The sequence below is a fragment of the Triticum urartu genome, chromosome 2A (genome assembly GCF_056163025.1).
Source record: "Triticum urartu cultivar PI428250 chromosome 2A, HENAU_Tu73, whole genome shotgun sequence".
NCBI classification, from domain to species: Eukaryota; Viridiplantae; Streptophyta; class Magnoliopsida; order Poales; family Poaceae; genus Triticum; species Triticum urartu.
In genome coordinates, this window is record NC_141874.1 from 662,216,544 (window position 1) to 662,228,265 (window position 11,722).

Consider the following 11,722-nt stretch of genomic DNA (forward strand, 5'->3'; position numbering starts at 1 on the left):
CGATAATAGGGGAAGGCTTGGAAGATAAAGTGAGTCCATCAACTCCAACGACATCACTGAGTGAAAGACCACGATCTAAGGCTCCTTACTCGTCATCTGAAAAGTCTGCAACATGATACGTTGCATCCCGAAAATGGGTCAGCAGATGGAATATGCTGGCAATGTAACACAAAAGGATAATGAACAGAATAATGCTATCACTACATGCATGTATGGCTGGTGGAGGCTGTAGGGTTAATATGTTTTGCGAAAAGCCAATTTTTCCCTACTGCAAAGGAATAAGTTTTATTTAACTACAAAGTTTGTTGAAAAATATTGAGAAGGTAAACCCCCTCTCAATCCCAATTCAAAGTAATCATTAACAAACCATCAAATTAATTAAGTAGTGATGAGATCAACATGATAATCCAAGAACCAGATACTCAAGATGTCCATAACCGGGGACACTGCTTACCATGATTAGTTTGTACACTCTGTAGAGGTTTGTGCACTTTTCCCCCACAAGTCTCGATCTCCTCCATTTGGTTTCTCGCACTACATGATGTTTGAGAAACGGATGACTGAGACACAGTCTTTCAGAAGCGTTAACACCTTACGATGGGTAGACCGTCACCGTACCACCTACATCCCCTACATCTGCTAGTCTACCACTTTAAGAGTTCACACGACGTAATCAACTATGCTAGAGCCCATAATAGCTTGTGGCTGCACACAGAAGTTTCTAGTATGAATAATCTCATGATCCCTTTGAGCCTGGGTGGCAGTCCATAGGAGAATCACACGGTACCTCGGGATTTCCAAAAATACAGGCAATCACTGGATTCCCCAGGTGCCTCAATCCACCCAGATGTGTATTCAAGTTGCCACCTTAAGTTGAACCATTAATTAACAATCTCACATCTGTCATGGATACTCTCAAACCCATTCCACGTCTACGAGCATAGCATAGCAATATAATCATAACGTAGAAGTAACTCCTAGGGTTTGATAATAAACATGTAAATAGGTACTACCTCAAGTACTTCCGAACCCACAATTTAATTCAGATCCTAACCATGCAATTGTTTGGGGATTGATCTAATGTAGTAAAACTGGGTAGTAAAGAGGTATGATCAAAGTGTTACTTGCCTTGGTGATGATCCGCGAAACCTAGAGACTCATAGTAGCACGCTTCGCACTCCGGGTACTCTATCGCAAACAAACAAACATACAATAAGCAAACAAGCAAGGGCACAGGTAAAACTCAATTAAGTGATCTAACCAAAAAGTTCAACTTAAGAACTCCGGTTTGCAAAAAGAATCAAATCAAACGAAGCAACAAAACTCAAACGGCGAAAGAAACAAGCTTCGTTTACTAATCTGGACTATAGTCAAATTTTACAGTAGCAAAAACTTGTTTAAGTTAGCTAGACGGAAAAAGAGTTTCGAGACGAAACTCTAGGCGCTTTAATCACCTGATTCAGATAAATGAGCGAAAAGTTATACTAGAACGAAAATCGGATCAGAAATTGCGATCTAAAATAATCGCGGAAAATCCGAGAAAAAGAAAAACTGACGAACAGGCTAACGAACGAACGTTCGCTTTCTGCGGCTAAATAGTGAAAACCGTTCGTTAAAACAAACATACGGACGAACGTCCGCTAAATAACTAAACCGATAAAAATAAACCGAACCGATCTAAAAAACGAAAACTAGGGTTTACAAAATAAAACCGATCGGTTTTTTTAAACCGGCGGCTACCTCGAACTCCGGCGAGCGGCGGCGGGCGTCGGCTTCGGCGGCGGGGCGGCACGGGCGTGCGGCGTGGGCCGCGGCACGGGCGGAGGCGTGCGGCGTGCGGCGGGGTGGCGGCGGGACTTAGGGTTAGGGTTTGGGTGGCGGGGTAGGTGGGCTGCGGGGGTGCGGCTTATAAATGGGCCATCCCGAAGAGTCCTGGCCGGGTACGGCCCGAAGTCGGTTTGACCTTTTTTAAAAGAAATAATTCTGACGTGCAGAAAAAGAAAGAATAGAAATATTAAACGGACTCCAAAAATCCCGAAATAAATTTTTTCCGTCCTTTAAAAATAGGCCGGACAAGGTGAACATTTATTTGGGCCTAAAATGCAATTTTGAAAAACGCATATTTTCCTAATTCAAATAAAATAGTGACAGAACTGCGCATAAAAATCTTCTTTGATTTTTAATATTAAATCTCTGATATTTATTTATTTTGAGGAAGTCATTTTATCATCTGTCTTTTATTTTTAACAAAAGACATATTTCAGAGAAAAATAATTAAAATCAAACGATCCTCTTTACAAAATTCGAGAAAAACTCGAATATGAAAGTAACAAAATCCCCAACTCTCTTTGTGGGTCCTTGAGTTGCGTAGAATTTCTAGGATCAACCAAAATGCAAATAAAAGTATGATATGCAATGATGATCTAATGCATAACATTCCAAATCGAAAATTTGGGATGTTATAGGGACGGACTGCATAATCATGTCCGACGTGATGAGAAGCAGTGCAGTAAAACATACCAAGGATTATTATGGTATCCGGATACTTACGACTTTGCCAGGGGCTTGTCCCTGGGCAACCACTCGTCGCCACTATAGGCAGCCGTCGTGCAGCAGTTCGGGAGGAGGGTCCTTCCCTTCTTGGACCCTTCGGCCTCCCCGGATGGGACGACCTTCCTTTTCTTGTCCCGGGGGGGGACTTTCTTCTTCTTCCTCCTCGTTTTTGTGGGAGGAGTGCGCAGGGGGCTGTACAATCGATCTGCTCTGATGTCTCTACCCAGTCTTGTTAAATGGTGTGGAGGCTTAGATCCCGCGCATGGTTAAACTGGGGAAAATGAACATCTTATGAGATATAAAAGACTTACCGGATTGGTAGGGCGCTCTGCGTTGAGTCCGCGGTCCTCGGTAAGGGGAGGAGGTACCTCGGTGCCCTTGACCAGCACCTTCTAGACGTCCTTGTGCGTCGTGTCGAAAAGCTCTCGCAGTGCGTGGTGCTCTGCCGGGTCGAACTCCCACAAATTGAATGCCCGTCGTTGACACGGGAGGATCCGGCAGAAGAGCGTGACCTGGACCACATTGACGAGCTTGATTTTCTTGCTCATCATGTTCCTAATACATTTCTGGAGTTCGGTCAGCTCCACCGATGAACCCAAGGATAAGCCCTTCTCTTTCCAGGAGGTGAGTCGCGTGGGGATTCCGGATCAGAATTCAGGGGCCGCCACCCAGTTGGTGTCGTGCGGCTCAGTGATGTAGAACCACCCTGATTGCCACCCCTTTATGGTCTCCACATAGGAGCCTTCGAGCTAGGTGACGTTGGGCATTTTGCCCACCATGGCGCCTCCGCACTCCGCTTGCTGGCCGACCACCACCTTCGGTTTAACATTGAAGGTATTCAGCCACAGGCCGAAGTGGGTGAGGGAGTCCTGGATTAGGGGGTGTCCGGACAGCCGGACTATATCCTTTGGCCGGACTATTGGACTATGAAGATACAAGATTGAAGACTCCATCCCGTGTCCGGAAGGGACTTTCCTTGGCGTGGAAGGCAAGCTTGGCGATACGGATATGTAGATCTCCTACCATTGTAACCAACTCTATGTAACCCTAACCCCATCCAGTGTCTATATAAACCGGAGGGTTTTAGTCCGTAGGACAACATACACATCAACAATCATACCATAGGCTAGCTTCTAGGGTTTAGCCTCCTCGATCTTATGGTAGATCTACTCTTGTACTACCCATATCATCAATATTAATCAAGCAGGACGTAGGGTTTTACCTCCATCGAGAGGGCCCGAACCTGGGTAAAACTTTGTGTCCCTTGCCTCCTGTTACCATCCGGCCTAGACGCACAGTTCGGGACCCCCTACCCGTGATCCGCCGGTTTTGTCACCGACATTGGTGCTTTCATTGGGAGTTCCTCTGTGTCGTCGCCATCAGGAAGGATGCCTCGTCCCGTCTTTAAAGATGGCACCGTTGCTAAGGGAGCTTTCGCTGTCGGCCAAACCCTCCGGCTAGGTGGTTTTCTTATGACCGCCTGTTCGGCTTCTGCGCCGACGATGACCACACGAGCCATCGAAAACAATCTACATGTCAGCTCGGAACTCGCCGAGCAACTAGATCCAATGGAGCTCTCCTCCATAAACGAGCTCTTGGATCACTTCGCTGCCCTGGGAGTCACCACGGATTACGAACAGATTGGGTCTAAACCCGATCTGAGAGAGATTAACTCTCCCCAAGTCACCCATCACGTTGCCGTGGTAGAGGGACAGTGCGGCGACCCTTCATCTATCTTAAAGACTCGCTACGTCCGGATTCCCGATCCCTCCAAGCCAGATACCCGCGGAGGGGAGGATATCACTCAAGACCTGAATTTAGAGTCAGGCGACGGGCTGGATTCATTGGACAACATCCAGGAATCCAAATTTTTGAGTTCGGAAATTCCTCGGCCTCTGAGCCTTAGATGGGGTGAGGCTTCGGATTTAATTCCACCCACCCACCCCAACATAAGCGATCTATCCAAAATCAGGGAAGAACTCGATGAAATAGTACATCATTACTGGGCCAGATTCCTCTTGGTTAAGAACAGGCTAAGGGATTGCCGTGAGGAAGACGCAATCTCAACCTTCTGCAATAATTGCACGGACAAGGGAATAATCAACGCCATAAGTCGCCGTGATATTACACGCTTCGCTGACTTGGCGTCCATTGTACGAAAATAAAATTTTGGGACAATCCGGCCCTGAATACAAACCGAGTCCGAAATAAAAGGGTGCATCATCACCAGTCACCCGGGTCAAGCAGTAAAAAGCAAAAACCCTCTACAAGGCATGGATCCGTACTGGAAGGATGGCTTAATGGGCCCTGTAAAATTCACAGTACAGAGGACGCCACACCAACTCACAGCCTTAGAGCATGTTGGATACTCCGACAAGTGGCCAAAATTGGCGAAAATCTCCTAATTCCGGAGGCCACAGAAAGCCACCCTAGAGACACCAATACGGTATTAACAGTCTTCGAGACTTTCGCATCAAATAATATGCGAAAAAGAACACTCCACAGCCTTGCCGAAGTCTACCAAGTAGCAACGATAAATCCATGGAGTGACACGGCTATTACCTTTAACGCCAGTGATGAACCTAAATTCCGAACAGCCCGAGCACCAGCCGCATTGGTCCTCAGTCCAATAGTGGACGGCTTTCGTCTTACCAAGGTACTCATGGCGGCGGCAGCGGATTGAACCTCATTTATGAGGAGACCCTTCAAAAAATGGAAATAGACTGGAGCTGCATCGAGCGAAGTAGCACAACCTTTAGAGGAATAATCCCTAGTCGGGAAGCGCGCTGTACAGGAAAAATAACGCTAGATGTGGTGTTCGGCACGCTGGATAATTACAGGTCCGAAGAGGTCACGTTCCAGGTGGCTCCGTTCAGCAGCGGTTATCACGCTCTGCTAGGGAGGGAAGCGTTTACAATCTTCCAAGCAATACCCCATTACGGGTACATGAAGCTCAAGATGCCCGGGCCTAACGGGATCATCACTCTCGCTAGCGATCCGGACATAGCACTCCATGCCGAAAACAAGATAGCCGCACTGGCCCTCGAGGCACTATCCGAAACCCTAGCGGCTGAGGAGCTGACTGCGCTGCGCTCTATGGTGAATAGGGACGATGTGGTACTCGACAAAAGATCCAAGTCCACCTTCTTTAAACCGGCAGACGAAATAGTCAAATTCCAAGTCCATCCAACGGACCCCAATAAAACAGCTTCCATCGGGGCACAGTTAAACCCTGATGTCCACGCCGCACTGCGAGAGTTCCTACGAGAGAACTGGGACATTTTCGCCTGGCACCCTTCAAACATGCCAGGAATCCCATGCAGGTTGGCCAAGCACAGCTTAAATATCCAAACAGGATTCAAACATGTCAAACAGGTTCTTCGGCGTTTTTCCGAACCTAAGAGACAGGCCATGGGAGAGGAGCTAGCAAAACTATTGGAGGCCGGATTCATCAGAGATATAAAACATCCGGACTGGCTAGCAAACCTGGTGATGGTACCAAAGAAGGACAAATCCTGGTGCCTGTGTGTCGATTTTAAAGATCTTAACAAGGCTTGCCCAAAGGATCCCTTCCCCCTCCCCCGCATCGATCAAATTATCGACGCTACCGCAGGACACGATTCGTTGTGTTTCCTCGACGCATATTCTGGCTACCATCAAATCAAGATGGCAGAACCAGACCAAGCCACAACGACATTTATCACACCATACGGCCCATTCTGCTTCAACACGATGCCCTTCGGGCTCAAAAACGCCGGCGCAACATATCAGCGCATGATTCAGACATGTCTGGCAAGCCAGATCGGCAAAATAGTGGAGGCATATGTAGATGATGTGGTCGTCAAAACAAGACATGTTGAATCTCTAGTAGACGACTTAAGGCTCACATTTGATAACCTCCGAACATACGACATCAAGCTCAACCCGGAAAAATGCGTTTTCGGCGTTCCAGCCGGAAAGCTCTTGGGCTTCATTGTATCCGGTAGAGGAATTGAAGCAAATCCAGCCAAGATCCGAGCTCTGTCGCAACTGGATATCCCAAAGGACCTCAAACAAATACAAAAATTAACCGGATGCGTGGCGGCTCTAAGCCGCTTTATCTCCCGCTTGGGAGAAAAGGCCCTACCTCTTTACCGCCTCCTTCGGCGCACCGAACACTTCAAATGGACGGATGCAGCCACGGCCGGACTCGACAAAATAAAAGCCATACTAGCAACAAACCCAGTCCTGGCCGCGCCAAACATTGGCGAACCAATGCTATTATACATGGCAGCAACACATCAGGTTGTAAGCGCAGTGCTTGTCGTCGAACGAGAAGTGGACGGACACAAATTCCCCCTTCAAAAGCCAGTCTATTATGTGTCCACTGTCCTCACTCCGTGCAAATCACGGTACCCGCATTATCAAAAGATTGTGTACGCGGTATTCATGGCATCCCGGAAGCTACACACTACTTTCAAGAGTGTTCAATAACAGTAGCCTCGGAAGTACCACTTAACGATATTATAAACAACCGTGACGCAACGGGCCGGATTGCAAAATGGGCCATTGAGCTCCTCCCGTTCGACATAACTTATAAGCCATGGCAAGCCATCAAGTCGCAAGTCTTGGCCGACTTCTCGCAGAATGGACGGAGGCCGAACTCCCTAAAGAGTACGACACATATTCAAATTGGATCATGCATTTCGATGGCTCCAAGATGTTGGCCGGACTAGGGGCTGGCGTCGTTTTGACGTCCCCTAAAAGATACACAGTTCAATACGTACTACAGATTATGTACACGGACTCCAACAATGCAGCTAAATATGAGGCCCTTTTACATGGTCTCCGGATGGCAGTATCCATGGGCATCCAACGCCTAGAGGTGCGCGGGGACTTGAACCTTGCAATATCCCAAATAAATGGAGACTTCGATGCCAAGGATCCAAAAATGGCAGCTTACCGCAACGCCGTCCTAAAAATGTAAGCTCGGTTCGAGGGGCTTGAATTTCACCATATAGCCCGGGAAAATAATCAGGTGGCAGATGTCCTGGCACGCATCGGCGCAAAACGCGATGTAGTCCCCCCCAACATCTTCTTGGAAAGGCTGTTCAAGCCATCCGTAGTATGGGAAGGGGAGCCAAACAATAACAGCCCGGACCCAACCGCACTGCCCGACACCGAACATTCTAACACAATCGGAGGCTCTACCAATGAAATAACACCTTCAGCCCACGTAATAATGTCCGTCATCACCCCATGGACAGAACCATTCCTCGCCTACCTTACTAGGCAGGAACTCCTTGAGGACCAAAATGAGGCACACTACATAGTGCGGCGATCCAAAGCCTACAGAGTCCACGAGGGAGAGCTTTATAAGAAAAGCACTACTGGAGTCCTTCAAAGGTGCATCTCCGAAGAGGAGGGGCGGAACCTCCTGGCTGAAATTCATGCCGGACTCGGTGGTCATCATGCTGTAGCCCGGTCCCTTGTAAGCAAGGCCTTCCGTACAGGCTTTTATTGGCTGACGGCCCGGGAAGACACTCAGGACTTAGTCCAACGATGCACCGGTTGCCAGCTCTTTGCAAACCAAAGCCATATGCCACCCACCGCCCTCCAAACTATCCCCATTACTTGGCCCTTCGCGGTCTGGGGGCTTGACATGGTTGGACCCCTTAAAGGCGGAACCCACAAGCAAAAATACTTACTGGTCATGGTGGATAAGTTCACCAAATGGATAGAAGCCAAGCCTGTTAAGACGGCCGAATCCGGACCAGTGATAGACTTTATATCCGGGGTTGTACACCGTTACGGCGTCCCACACAGCATCATCACTGATAACGGCACGAATTTCACGGCCGATGAGGTAAAACTCTGGTGCAAAAACATGGGCATCAAGCTCGATTACGCTTCCATCTATCACCCACAAACTAACGGCCAGGTCGAACATGCAAATGGTCTTATCATGAGCGGCATCAAACCCAGATTAGTGCGCCCCCTCAAGGAATCTAACACGCACTGAGTAGAGGAGCTCGACTCCGTACTCTGGGGGCTGCGTACCACGCCGAATCGCACCACCAGATACACACCATTCTTTATGGTATACGGCGCAAAGGCAGTTTTGCCTTGCGACATAATTCATGACTCACCTCGAGTGCGCATGTACGAAGAAAGAGAAGCCGAGCTCGATCGGCAGGACAGCTTGGACGCATTGGAGGAGGAGCGTGACGTGGCAAAAGCCCGTTCCGCATTCTATCAACAGCAGGCTCGAAGATACCAAAGCAGAGAAGTACGGGCCAAAAATTACAACGTTGGAGAATTAGTTCTACGACTACTGGACAAGAAAAAGGACAAACTCAAGCCCAAGTGGGAAGGTCCCTTCATAATTGACCAAGTCTTGACTGGTGGAGTGTACCGCCTGTGGGATGCATCGGATAACCGACTCGAGCCAAACCCATGGAACGCAGCCCGTCTCCGAAGATTCTATGCCTAGCACCGGACTCTGTGTTCGTCTCCTTCCTCTGTCTATTTTTTATATATTTTCTGTCTTACATTTCTCTTCGTCTCTCTCTCTCTCTCTTATAGCCTTCAAAGGCTCATAAAGTGACGCGCTATCCGCGCTCATTAAACCTGGGGGCTTCTTTAAACAGAAGCTTATTCATATGGGCTTCATGCCCAACACATGTGTCACACTTCTGCATGTACCTTTTATTCACCATTATATGCATCGATATGACTTAAGTTTTGGCCAAGCTGGGTTGCCTGGCTCCTGTGCTTACCCCTAAGTTCCCGATTGTTCAGCAAGGTGGTAAAGGGAGCACCTCTGCGATTGTTACTGCCGGGTCAGCCGGACATGTACCTCAGACTGGGTGAAGCCGAAAGCTAGCGTTCTTAAGGGAATATTCGGTCGGTGAACTAAAGATGATTTTTTTTATTTTTTATCTATACGCCCCCAGATGTTTCTCCTGCGTTTCTTTTCGCAGCATGAACATGCACCTTAGGGCATGCCTCCCAGGGAAAGGAACCCCTAACGGAACTATTCTCCCTGGTAGATGTTTCTTACTAACCATGTAATATAACATAACTAGTCGGGCACTTGTCTATTCAAGCCATAATGACCCCTACGCCTGGTCTCCATGCATTCCCCGGTTCCTATATAACCGCATGGGAATTCGGACACACTCCGGACCGTCAGGTCCCAAGGCTGAAGCAAAAAAGGTCGGCCATGACAAATGATCTACAATCCGGCTAGAAGGCATTATAAATGTCAATTAAATTACATAGTCATTTTGACTGATTGTATTCCTCTTCAATACCATCTAACAGGCTGTCTAATTTACAGTCCTGCTGGGAATACTTTGCGGCCAACTCTACTTGGCCGTATACTAAGCTTACAGGGATCTCCTTCCCATCGGGCCCTACAGGACCAACCTCGGCCATGTGGTTGGGGTCAGCCTTTGCGTACCGCGTCTTCACCATGGCTCAGGCCTCCCTAGCGCCTTGACGGCAGGCTGATATCTTCCACAAGCGGAAGCGCTGCCGTGCTCCCTTTAGCTTCTCCGTAAGCTCTCCAAGACCTTCGGGCATGGAGACAGATGGACACAGGGTCTGGGCGACGCCTTGCATCGCCTGCTGAACTCGATCGAGCAGTTGCGAGAGCTCGGGAAGAAGGTCACCCGTAGAACCGGGCATCTCCTCTGCAGGATGACCTGTTAGCACACCTATAGACATTGCTCTATTAGTCGACTTCCCCGCCGAACTTTCTTTCAAAGGTTCGTTCAAGCACTTACTAAATATGCCGTGCCGAAGCCGCTGATTCTCCTTCATGGAGTCTGACAGCTGGGCACGAACATCTTTCTGCTCGACGCCCAGCTTGGTGTTGGCATCTTGAAGATCGTTCTTCTCCTGCCTCACCTTTGTCAGCACCTTCTCACCAGCCTTTAGCTGGCGTAGGAGGTGTTGTCTTTCCGGATTCAATCTGGCGCCATCTGCAATTTCATCTGTCAGATTCACACCTATGCTGTGCTTCGCAAAATCCTTATCTTTCGAAGTGTATATTACCAGAGGGGGTCTCCTTGGGCTCCCCTGCCACGGCTAGTGCGACCTCAAGTTGGGCTTTGCACTCTTCCAGCTCCTTGGACAGTAGGGAATTCTTTTCTATAAGAACCTGCATAACAAATGATCCTTAAATCAGTTATTCTAACTGTTTCAAGTCTCGGGGGCTACTGGTATATACATATAATTACCAGAATTTTCTTACCCGTATGTCTTTTACATACTGTTCCGTGGCTCTGGCTAGACCATTTTGAGCGGCACGGAGGTATGCATCTCCCGAGTTGAAGGCATCTAATGCCCCTTGGGAGAAACAAGCGTCGCAAAGAATTGTCCGGCGACGCCTGTGGTTCATGGCACTCTCCACCTCAGAGTTGGTGGCAGACAACCCGTCCACATCCTCCGTCGGAGGAGCGTCTGGCGCGCGCCTTGCGTTCGCCTCTGCCTCCGGACCAGGCTTTGGAGCCTGGCTGGTGGAGGCGCAATTGGCAGCCTCTCCGGATATAGTCCGGCGGGGTCTCTTTGTCCTGAAAAGAGCGCGAGTGTCAATATGCCTCGAAGGTATAACACCTGGGATAAGGGGGCGCGCCATACCTTTGCGCTGACGCCTCAGTCCGGACTGCACTTCTTTTCTGCCCGCGGGGCCCTACGACCCCTCGTTGGCTTGTCTCCGTAGGTTCGGCCTTCCGCCTTAAATACCTCCCCTGCAAAGTTCGGTTGCAATCAGGAAACTGAACACGAGTGGGCGGATACCTATTCAGGGTACTGGGAATTCGATCTCAGGTACCTAGGGGGTCAGGATTAGCCCTGGGTAATCGGCCATAATGGCGACCAAGGCATTGTCCTCGCTCAATTGGTGGAACACTCCATCAATCAACTCCACAGATATGTCCGGATCCTCTTGGGAGGCCGGGTCGAGGGACCGTCCTGGGTCCTCAGGTTGTGGAGGAGGGCTGCTTATTTCCTTAATAGCCCGGCGCAGTTCTTGCGTTGAAGTCGTCAGACTGAATATATAACAATGGGAATACAAAATGGATGGACAAGTAAATACGGCCGCTTACCCAGCTTGGGGGATTGTGCATGGAGAATCCACCCTGAGGGTTGACGCGGAGAAATTCCTCCTCTTCTCCCTTATACA